Source organism: Miniopterus natalensis, chromosome X (genome assembly GCF_054644295.1).
Source record: "Miniopterus natalensis isolate mMinNat1 chromosome X, mMinNat1.hap1, whole genome shotgun sequence".
In the NCBI taxonomy this organism is placed as follows: Eukaryota; Metazoa; Chordata; class Mammalia; order Chiroptera; family Miniopteridae; genus Miniopterus; species Miniopterus natalensis.
This window is the reverse complement of record NC_142103.1, coordinates 55,755,194-55,767,552: the sequence shown is the minus strand read 5'-3', so window position 1 is coordinate 55,767,552 and position 12,359 is coordinate 55,755,194. Positions and strand designations below refer to the sequence as shown.

The following is a 12,359-nucleotide window of genomic DNA, read 5'->3' as shown; positions in this document are numbered from 1 at the left end:
CAAAACTGGAGTGAAACAATACAGCTAATTCGAACGTTATTTGTATTTGGCTTAGAATTTGGGCACTTATTTTTGAATATGAAGAGGTCTTGGAATTACACTATGTAAATTTTCAATAATTAAATTAAACCATAACATAAAGACCAATGAAAAAAGAAATGAAGTCCTTCAAATTCCCTAATGTACTTCCTGCTAACAGATACTCCCATCCCCATTCTCACTGTTGAAAGTAAACATAGCATCACCTCTCATGAAATAGTAATATTCTACAACAAATGTATAAATAATAAATCTTTCTTGCTAAAAAAAAAATAAAATTAAAATTAAAATAATAATAAACTGGTTAAAATGGTAAGTTTTATGTTATGTATGTTTTACCACAAAAACAATGCTGAAAAAAACAAGTCAACAACAAAAATATAAACAATATTGTAAGATAAGCACTAAGCAAAAATAGATGAAATATGTATAACACACGTATATATGTAAAACAAATAAATGATTACTATATAAAGAGAACTGGGGATGGCTAAAATTAAAAAGGCTAAGAATTCCAAACTTTGGAAAGGATGTAGAGAAATGAGAACTCTCAGATATTGAAACTTTGGAAAAATACTTGGTGCCATCTACTAAATCTAAACACATGCCTCTTCTAGGACCCAACAATTTCACATTTATGCATATACATTAAAAGGTATGTAAAATAATGTTCATGTCAACAGTATTTATTTTTAAAATAACCCTATTAGGTCATAGCTTGTGTATCATGTAATGCACCCTCTTCAAGTGCACAATTCAATGATTTTTTTATTAAATTTACCAAGCTATATGACCATCGCCATGGGTCAGGGGTTTTTTGTTTTGTTTTTTATTTGTTAATCCTCACCTAAGGATATTTTATCCATTGATTTTTTAGAGAGTGGAAGGGAGTGAAAGAGAGAGAGTGAGAGAGAGACATTGATGTGAGAAAGACACATCAATTGTTTGCCTCCCAAACAAGAAATTAAACCTGCAACCCAGGTACATGCCCTTGACCAGGAATTGAACCTGAGACCCTTCAGTGCATGGGCCAACACTCTAACCAATGAGCCACACTGGCCAGGGTACAATGGATCAGTTTTAGAACGTATTCATAATCCCAATATATTTCATGAACATTTAATGTTAATTCTCATTATAGAGTGCTCACAGTTCCTCCCAGCCTTGTGCTTCCCTTCTCTCTCATCCTCAGACTTTCCTCACAGCATGGCCCCCAAACGCCAGACCTTGCTGCTCCCTCAAACCAAGAAACCCAGACTGCTCCTGCCCACAAGCCAGAGAAGAAGTCCACACCTCAGGACTTGCTGAAAGTAGAAAAAGAACAGCAGGAAGCAATTGAACATATCGATGAAGTATGAAATGAAATAGACAGGCTTAATGAACAAGCCAGTGAAGAGATTTTGAAAGTAGAACAGAAATGCAAACTCTGCCAACCATTTTTTCAGAAGAGGTCAGAATTGATCACCAAAATTCTGAATTTTGGGGTAACAACACTTGTCAACCATCTACAAGTGTCTGAATTGCTTGGGGAAGAGGATGAAGAGGTGCTGCATTATTTGAAAAGAGTTGAAGCGACAGAATTTGAAGACATTAAATCAGGTTACAGAATAGGTTTTTATTTTTATGAAAACTCTTACTTTGAAAATAAAGTTCTCTCCAAAGAATTTCATTTGAATGAGAGTGGTGATCCATCTTCAAAGTCCACTGAAATCAAATGGAAATCTGGAAAGGATTTGACACAATGTTCAAGTCAAACACAGAATAAAGCCAGCAGGAAGAGACAGCATGAAGAACAAGAGAGCTTCTTTATCTGGTTTACTGAAAATTCTGATGCAGGTGCAGATGAGTAAGGAGAAGTCATCAAAGATGACATTTGGCCAAATCCATTACAGTACTACTTGGTTCCTGGATGTCAATGAAGAAGGGGAAGGTGAAGAAGATGAAGATGAGGAGGAGGAGGAGGAAGGAGAGGAAGATGAAGGAGAAGATGACTAATGGAGCAGTGATGGATTCCAACCTTTTAAAATTTTCTCCAGTCCCTGGGAGCAAGTTGCAGTCTCTTTTTTCCCATCTTGTGCTCAGTAGCCCCATTTTTCAGATCTCTTTTCTCTCATTTACACCATGGTTCTCACCATACTTGGGGGGGATGTATCTTGAGCAGAATATAGTGGGAAAAGAATCTCTGCCCTTTTCTGTTCTAAATTCATTTTTATCCCTTCCTGTCTCAAGAAAAACTTCTTGGAATCAACACCCCGTGCTCTGTGAGCAAAAAGAAAAACCTTCTGCTCCCTTAGTCCTTCTGGGACCCAGAGGGTGATAAGTCCCTATGTAGTAGTGCATAGAATTCTAGCTTTTTCCCTCCTTTCTCTGTATATTGGACGCAGATATTACACTGTGTCTCTATGTGAATATGGACAGTTAGCATTTACCAACAATTACTCGTCTACTTTCTCTTGTTAAAAAAACAACTATACACCACCAAGCTGGACAACCTGGATGAAATGGACACATTCCTAGAAAAATACAACCTGCAAAAACTCAATCAGGAAGAGTCAGTGAACCTGAATAGGCTGTATAACAACTAATGAAATTGAATCAATAACCAAAAAACTCCCAGCACACAAAAACCCTGGTCCAGGCAGCTTCACAGGGGAATTTTACCAAACATTCAAAGAAGTAACACCTATCCTCCTCAAACTATTCCAAAAAACCCAAGAGAAAGGAACACTTTCAAGCTGTTTTTATGAGGCCAGCATTAGTCTAATTCTAATACCAAAAAAGACACTACAAAGAAAAAGAATTACAAGCCAATATTTTGATGAACGTAGATGCTAAAATCCTCAACAAAATATTAGCAAGTTGGATCCAGCAATATATTAAAAAGGTCATACACCATGACCAAGTGGGATTTATTCCAGAGATGCAGGCTGATACAATATCCCCAAATGAATAAATGTGATACATCACATAAACAAGTTGAAAGAAAAAAATCACATGATTATAACAATAGATGCAGAAAAAACATTCAACAAAATCCAACACCCATTTTTGATAAAAACTCTTAGCAAAGTGGGAATAGAGGGATTGTACCTCAACATAATAAAGGCCATAATGACAAACCTATAGCCAACATCACACTCAATGGGCAAAAATGAAAACAATTTCCCCTAAGAACAGGAACAAGACAGGGGGTTCACTTTCACCACTCTTATTTAACAAAGAATTGGAAGTCCTAGCCACAGTGATCAGACAAGAAGAAACAATAAAACGTATCCAAATTGGAAAGGAGGAAGTAGCCTGGCTGGGCGTGGCTCAGCAGTTGAGCGTCGACCTAGGATCCAGGCAATCCAGGTTCGGTTCCCAGTCAGGGCACATACCCGGGTTGTGGGCTCGATCAATGACTCTCTCATCATTGATGTTTGTATCTCTCTCTCTCCCTCGCCTTTCCTCTCTCTGAAATCAATAAAGATCCATACTACTCAAAGCAATCTATAGATTCCATGCAATCCCTATTAAAATAGCAACAGAATATTTCACAGATCTAGAACAAATGTTTCAAAATTTATATGGAACCATAAAGGACTCTGAATAGCATGGCAATCTAGAGAAAGAACAAAGTTAGAGGGACCACAATACCAGATATCAAGTTATACTACAAAGCCACTGTAATCAAAACAGCCTGGTACTGGCACAACAACTTTTTAGTTTGATGTCGTCCCATTTGTTTATATCATCTTTGTTTACCTTTCTTGAGAAGATATAACAGAAAAAATATTGCTTTGAGAAATATCCGAGATTTTACTGCCTGTTTTCTTCTATGATATTTATGGTTTTTGGTCTTAAATTTAAGTCTCTAATCTATTTTGAACTTAATCTGGTATAAGGTGTAAGGAGGTGGTCTAGTTTCCTTTTTGCAAGTATTTGTTTAATTTTCCCAGCACCATTTATTGAATAGACTGTCTTTAAGTTGAATATCCTTACCACCTTTGTCAAATATTAATTGACCATATAGACATGGGTTTATTTCTGGGCTTTCTATTCTGTTCCATTGATCTATATGTCTGTTTTTATACCAGTACAATGCCATTTTGATTACTATGGATTTGTAGTATAGTTTGATATCCAGTAGCGTGATACCCCTAACTTTTTTCTTCTTGGTCAATATTGCTGAGGCTATTGGGGTTTCTTTGTGATTTCATAAAATTTTTGGAATATTCGTTCTGATTCTGCAAAATACACCATTGGTAGTTTGACAGGGATTGTATCAAATTTATAGATTGCTTATGGTATGGTATAGATTGCTTATGGTATGGGCAGTGTCTTATAATTTTCTGAGTATAGGTGTTTTGCCTCAGTAAATTTATTTTTAGGTATTTTATTTTTTTTGGTGCAATTGAAAATGGAGTTATTTTCTTAGTTTCCATTTCTGATATTTTATTATTGGTGTAGAAGAATGCCACTGATTTATGAATATTAATTTTGTATCCTGCTACTTTACTGAATTCATTTATCAGTTCTACTAGTTATTTGCAGATTCCTTAGGTTTCTCTATACACAGTATCATGTCATCTGCAAATAATAATAGTTTTTATTTTTTCTTTCCAATTTGGATGCCATTTATTTCTTGTCGGATACCTGTGGCTAGGACTTCCAATACTGTTTTGAATAGAAGTGGTGAAAGTGGACATCCCTGTCTTGTTCCTTATCTTAAGTGAAAGTTTTATTTTTCCCCATTGAGTAAGAAGTTAGCTGTGGGTTTGTCATATATGGCCTTTATAATGTTGAGGTATGTTCCCTCTATTCCCACTTTGCTGAGAGTTTTTATCATAAATGGGTGCTGGACTTTTATCAAATACTTTTTCTGCATCTATTGAAATGATCGTGTGATATTTATCCTTCATTTCGTTTATGTGGTGTATCACGTTAATTATTTCATGAACGCTGTACCAACCATGCATCCCAGAAATAAACCCCACTGATTTTGTTGTATGATCTTCTTAATGTATTGCTGGAGCCAGTTTGCTAATATTTTGTTGAGGATTTTAGTATCTATGTTCATCATGGATATTGCCCTATAATATTTTTCTTTGTAGTATCTTTTTTTGGTTTTGAAATTAGAATAATGCTGGCCTCTTAAAATGAACTTGGGAATCTCCCCTCTAATTGAACTTTTAAGAATAGTTTGAGAAGGATGGTGTTACATCTCCCTTCAATGTTTGGTAAAATTCTTCTGTGAAACCATGTGATCCAGAACTTCTGTTTGCTGGGAATTTTGATTACTGCTTGGATTTCAATAGTTGTAATTGGTTTGCTCTGATTTTCTGATTATTTCCGATTCAGTTTTGAAGGATTGTATGTTTGTAGAATTTATCCACTTTGTCCCTGTTGTCCAATTTGTTGGCATATAGTTGTTTGTAATATTTTCTTACAATCTTTTGTATTTCTGTGGTGACATTTGTTACTTCTACTCTTTCATTTCTGATTTTATTTTTGGAGTCCTGTCTCTTTTTATTTTTATGAGTCTGGTTAGAGGTTTGTCAATTTTGTTTATCTTTTCAAAGAACCAGCTCTTGGCTTTATTGATCTTTTGTATTCGGTTTTTAGTTTCTGTCATTTATTTCTGATCTAATCATTATTTCCTTCCTGCTACTAACTTTGGGCTTTGTTTATTGACTTTTTCCTTATTACTTTAGGCATAAGGTTAGATTGTTTATTTGAGACTTTTCTTGCTTCTTGAGGTAGACCTATAATGCTATGAATTTCTCTCTTAGGACTGCTTTTGCTGGATCCCATAGATTTTTGGTTGTTGTGTTCTCATTTTCAAAATTTGTCTAAAGGTAACCTGATTTCTTCTTTGATCTCACTGTTGATCCATTCATTGTTTCATAACATGTTATTTAGCCTCCCTGTGTTTGTGTGTTTTTCAATTATTTTTCTTGTAATTGATTTCGTTTCATACTGTTGTTGTTGGAGAAGATTCTTGATATGATTTTAATCTTCTTAAATTTATTGAGACTCGTTTTGTGTCCTAATATATTGTCTATCCTAGAAACTTTTTCATGTGCACTTGAAAAGAATGTATATTCTGCTGCTTTCAGGTGAAATGCTCTGAAGATATCAATTAAATCCATTTAATCTAGTGTGTCATTTAAGGCCTATTTTCTTGTTCATTTTCTGTTTGGAATAGCTATCCATTGATGTCAATAGTGTGTTTAAAGTCCCCTACTATGACTGTATTACTGTTGATCTTTCCTTTTATGTTCATCAAGATTTGCTTTACATATTTAGCTTTTCCTATGTCTGGTGCATAAATGTTTACAAGGTTTATATCCTCTTGTTGGACTGATTGATCCCTTTATCATTATTTAGTGTCCTTCTTTGTCTCTTACAATAGCCTTTGTTTTAAAATCTATGTTGTCTGATATAAATACTGCTACCCCAGGTTTTTTTTTGCTTTCATTTGTAGGCTATATTTTTTCCATCTCTTTTCTTTCAGCCTGTGTGTATCTTTTGTTCTGAGGTGGATCTCTTGTAGACAACATATATATATGTGTGTGTGTGTGTGTGTATGTATCTTGTTTTCTTATCTATTCAGCTACCCTATATTTTGATTGGAGCATTTAATCATTTTACATTTTAGGTAATTATCGATAAGTATGTATTTATTGCCATTCTGTCCTTTATAACTCCTGCCTTCTTCTTCTTCTTCTTCTTCTTCTTCTTCTTCTTCTTCTTCTTCTTCTTCTTCTTCTTCTTCTTCTCCTTCTCCTTCTCCTTCTCCTTCTCCTCCTCCTCCTCCTCCTCCTCCTCCTCCTCCTCCTCCTCCTCCTCCTCCTCCTCCTCCTCCTCCTCCTCCTCCTTCTTCTTCTTCTTCTTCTTCTTCTTCTTATCCCTCCTCCTACTCCTACTCCTCTTTTTTTTTTCTTTTTAAAGGAGATCCTTTAACATTTCTTGTAATACTGGTTTGGTGGTAATAAACTCCTCCACGTTTTTCTTTTCTGGGAAGGTCATTATTCCACTTTTAATTTTGAATAGTAGCCTTGCTGGGTAGTGTAGTCTTGGCTGTAGGTCCTTGCTTTTCATCACTTTGAATATCTCATGCCAATCCTTTTTGGCCTGAAATATTTCTATTGAGAAATCAGCTGACAGTCTTATGGGAGTTCCCTTGTAGGTGACTGTCTCTTGTTTTTAAGATCCTCTCTTTGTCTTTCTTTGTGTTTAACCTTTGCCATTTTAAATATGATTCATCTTGGTGTGAGCTTGCTTGGGTCATCTTGTTTGGGACTCTCTGCACTTTCTGGACCTGGTTGTTTTTCTCCCCACCAGGTTAGGGAGATGTTCAGCCATTATTTCTTCAAATAGGTTCTTGATTCTTTGGTCTCTACTTCTGGTATCTTTGTGATGCAGATGCATTTACTCTTCATATTGTTCAGATGTCCCTTACTCTACCCTTGTGTTTTTAAATTCTTTTTTCTTTTTGTTACTCTGTTTGAGTGTTTTCTGCTACCTTGTCTTCCAAATTGCTGATTCTGTCTTTTGCTTCATCTAGTTTCCTGTTGATTCCTTCTAATATATTTTTCATTTCTGACTTTGTATTCTTAATTTCTGACTGATTCATTTTTATGGTTTTTATGTCCTTTTTCATGCAGTTGAAGTTCTCACTGTTTATTGAGCATTCTTATAAACATTGTTTTGAACTCTGTACCTGATAGCTTGCTTGCCTCCATTTCATTAGTTCTTTTTCAGAGGATTCTTCCTGTTCTTTTTAGGGAGCATGCTTTTTTCTTCCCATTTTAGCTGCCTCTCTGTATTTGTTTTTGTGCATTAGGTGGCTCTGCTATTCTGTGATACAGTGGTCTTATGAAGTAGATGTCTTGTCAGCTCAGATGAGCAGTCTCCTTAATGCCCTGAGCTAGGTGCCCCAGGAATGTCTCCTGTGTGGGTTAAGTGAACCCTCCTGTTGTAGTTGAGTTTTGATTGCTATTGACCCATCCATGGGTGCGTTGTCCCTCCACTGGCTATGAGGTTTGATCCCAAGCCTAATTATGAACTGGTGTTGTGGCTGCTTTCACAAAGCTGAGTTTACCTCAGTAGGGTCTGGTGTCTCTCAAGATCTCCCTTTGTGTGTCCCACTTGTGGAGCTAATTGTATCATGCTCTTATGTGGTCTGAACCCCTGATCATATTAGTTCTAGGCCTCTTCAGAGGGGATCACGTGCTAGTGACCCCAGGTGCTACCAGTTACAGACCCTGGGCTACCTGTATGAAGCTACAAAGCAATCTGCTGGGCCTGGGTGTGCATGGAAGGTACCTGGCTATGCATCAAGGCTGATTTCCATGTCCCTCAAGCCCTGTGGACAGGTCAGCAAAATCTTCAAGGCTCCCCAAGATTTGCCTTCATTTATTAGCTCTCTGTTAGGCTAAGTTACTGAAAGAGACTCTGGAAGTACTTGAGTTGCCTGAGGTAGGCTCACAGTGAGTCATCAGGTAGGTACAAGTGGTGTCCACTAGATTGATACAGATTCAAAGTTGGTACCAATGCTAGGTTTGAGGCCTCACAGTAACAGTCTCAGGGAACACCAAGGTTAGCCATCAACTGTTATGTGCCTATGGACTTTTGTTGTGGTTTAAGTGTCATGGATTCATCAGGGTGAGACCAGCAGTGTTCATCAGGCCCATACCGACCAGAGTTTACCTATGTGAAGGAAAGGCTCTTTACAGGAATGGTGGTGCTGATCTGGAGTGCATGGCAAAAATATGCCCTGTTCCAAGAGCTACAAAACTCAGTTTTTCCCGGAGTCCTCCCAGGCCTTTCAGAAAGTCCTCAGCACTGGGAAACTTGACTGGCAATACTGAAGAGTACAAGCCCAGCCAGCTGGGCCTACAGGAGTCAGGTGGGTGGAGCTAATGGTTCTCCCCTGTTGGAGCTAGTGTGTTTTCCATGAGGTACTGAGACACCACTACCCTGGATGCAAGGGGTGGGAGTGGAAGGATGGGAAGGTGGGGACACTCTGGGCCTACACACAGCTGGACTACTATGGTCATGGGGCTGGTCTCCTCTGGCCTGCAGTAGACAAAGAGGTGAAATGGTCTATGCCACACAGCTCTGTCTATGATTTTTCTTGGGTTTTTCCTCAAGTTCCTTTCAAGAAAGTCTATACCACAGTCAGGCAGCAGACTCTTATACAGGGCTTGAGATTCAACAGGACAACAGGGGGTCAGGAGGGTGGGGTTTGTGCATTCTCCCTAGGCTGATGCTAATTGGAGAGGACTGTTTTCCCCAGTAAAATGACATCTGTGGGCAGGGTGGGAGAGGGACTCAACACAGGACTCTGGTGACCTTCCCACCAGCTCTTCCCTGCAGCTACACAGCCCAGTCTGTTCTTGAAAAACTCTAATCTGCTCTGACCTTCCCTCCCTCCACCAGTTCTCAGGCAGAGTGGCTGTGAAGGAGATCCTGTGCATCAGCCCTTCAAGAGGGCACCTGGGTCTCTAGCAGTCTCCCCTCTCTCCCTGGCGGACAGAATCCCCACTGATCTTCACTGCCAGATGTTATGTGGCACCTCTTCTTGCTCTGTTGCTCCAGGCTGGGGAACCTGGCATGGGGTTCAGACCCCACTTTCCTCTAGGGGGACCTTTGCAGCTGAGATATCCCTCCAGTTTCTCAGTCACCACATGGTGTGGGCCCAGGGCTCATCATGTCTCTGCCCTTCCTATCAGTCTCCATGTGACTTCTGCAAATCTCGGGCTGTAAGACTCCTGCTTAGCTTGTCATCAGTCAAAGCTGGTGTTGAAAAGCATCACCCAAGTTAGTGATCATGTAAGTATTTTAGAATCTCCTCTGTACAATATCAATATATGTCACATGCACATGTTCCTAATATCCTAAATTTGAACCATCCTTGAATCACTGGTGATGATATATTATTATGGTCATTTTCTGTCATTTATTTTTCCCCACATTTTCTTTTTTTTGTTTGTTTTAAATATATCTTTATTGATTTCAGAGAGAGGAAGGGAGGGGGAGGGAGAGAGAGAGAAACATTATTGATGAGAGAGTTGTTACTGATCAGCTGCCTCCTGTATGCCCCCAACTGGGGATCGAGCCTGCAAACAAGGCATGTGCCCTGAGCAAGAATCAAACTGAGATCTCTGGGATCCTAAGTCAATGCTCAACCACTGAGCCACTCCCCGCTGGGCTCCCTCACATTTTCTTATGGAAATATTGAAACATAAGAAAAGTTGAGATATGTGCATAGTGTATATTTATATATTGCACACATATGCAATTATATGATGAAATAAACATAGATTGTATATAACAATGAACATTTTAGTATATTCATTCCACATTATTACATATCTATTTATCTACCAGTCTTCCTCCTTTTTGTTTGTGCATTTCTAAACAAGTTATAGAGATTTTATCAGTAAATACCTGAGCACCTATATCATTATCTAGAGTTCAATGTTTGGTTACATTATTTTTGAAGTAAAATTTATATACAAGTAAATGCACACATTTAAAGAATATTATTTAATGAATTTCCAAAACTGCTTTATTGTGATGCAATTGACATAAAACAAACTGAACATACTTAAATATACAATTTGATAAATTCTGATTAATGTATACACCAAAAAAACTACGACCCCAATTAAGATAGTAACATAGGTATCACCAACAAAATTTCTTCATTGCACTTTCCATTCCCTGTCTCTAGGCCCTCCCACTCTCCAACTCCCAAGGTAATCACTAATATACCCATTGTTACTATTAATTACTTTTCATTTTGTAGGCTATATAAATAGAACCATACTGTATGTATTCTTTTTTGTACATATTTCCAACAAGTTCCCAGGTTTTGGTGATGCTGGTGCTGCTGTCCAAGGACAAGACCTGAACACCACTGGTCTTGAACATGTTAACATCTTACATAAACATTTGTTAAGATTAACAATTTAACATTTGCACTTTGACATTAACTAAAATTCAGACTTCATTCTTAGTTCACTATTTTTTTTCCACTTAAGTTATTTGCTGTTTCAGAATCCACTCAAAGATACCGCCTTACTCTTCTTCATCAGGTCTTCTTAGTCTGGTAGGCCTACATGGATCTTGCCAGGTTCCAAAAGTAGGAGTGATCCTTTAAAAAAAAATTTATTTTGTTTTAGTTTTTTCCATCATTTATCCCCTCTATGCTCTCTTCCACTCCCTCCCTCCCCCCACCACAATCACCACACTGTTGCCCTGGGAGATATTTTCATATGATATGATGATGGACTAGACTAATCATTAATGACTGAATAGGACTCCAAAATGCACGAATGTCTATTAACTGTTATAATCCTTTTGTTAAAAGGGATCTACCTACTAGGCGGTGGCCTGTGGTATAATATCTCATATATTTGGTCTTCGTATCAGGTTCCTGACACAGAGCTCCTGAAACCCTTAGAATTTCCTGAATAATAAGAGTTTCTTTGTCATTATTAGAAGCCCTTTGAACACACCTAAATTTATGTTAATAAGGAGTCTTAGGATGTGGCCCCTAGATAGTCTCAGGATGTGTCTGGTCACCAGAAAGATCACATGATTAGAGGGTTAGAACTTTCAGGCCCACCTACCAACCACTGGGAAAGGGGAAACAGGTGTGGCAGATTAAGCTCTATAAAAACTCCTGAACAAGATTTGATGAGCTTTTGGATTGGCGAAATGATTCAAAATACAAGAGGATGTCATGCCCAGTTCCATGGGGACAGAAACTCTTGCACTCGGACCCTTCCCAACTTGCCCTATGGACGTCTTTATCTGGCTGTTCATCTGTATCCCTTATAACATCCCCCATAGAACTAGTAAACCTAAAAAAAAAAAAAGAATGATGAAAACAATTAAAAACCTAAATAAATTAAAACATATTGCATGATTTGGGGAATGTAAACTGGTACAGCAACTATGGAAAACATTATGAAGGGTCCTCAAAAAATTAAGAATAGGGCTACCATATGACTCTGCAAACCCTCTTCTGGGTGTCTACTTAAAATTTTTGAAAGCATTTATTTGTAAAGATATATGTATCCCTATGTTCATTGCAACATTATATTCAATAGCAAACACATGGAAACATCAGAACTGTCCTATGATGGATGATTGGATAAAGAAGATGTGATACATTCATACAATGTACAATACTACTCAGCCATAAGAAAAGATGAAATGCTGCCATTTGCTACAACATGGATGGATCCTTAGAATATCATGCCAAGTAAAATGAACAAAGAGAAAAAGAGCCATAAGATTTCACTCATATGTGAGATATAAAA

At 37.7% G+C, this 12,359-nt stretch overlaps 1 pseudogene; it reads left to right on the top strand.

Annotated features, from left to right (window-relative positions):
• Positions 1-1,245: 1,245 nt before the first annotated feature.
• Positions 1,246-2,034, top strand: LOC107543035 (protein SET-like; annotated as a pseudogene).
• Positions 2,035-12,359: the final 10,325 nt, after the last annotated feature.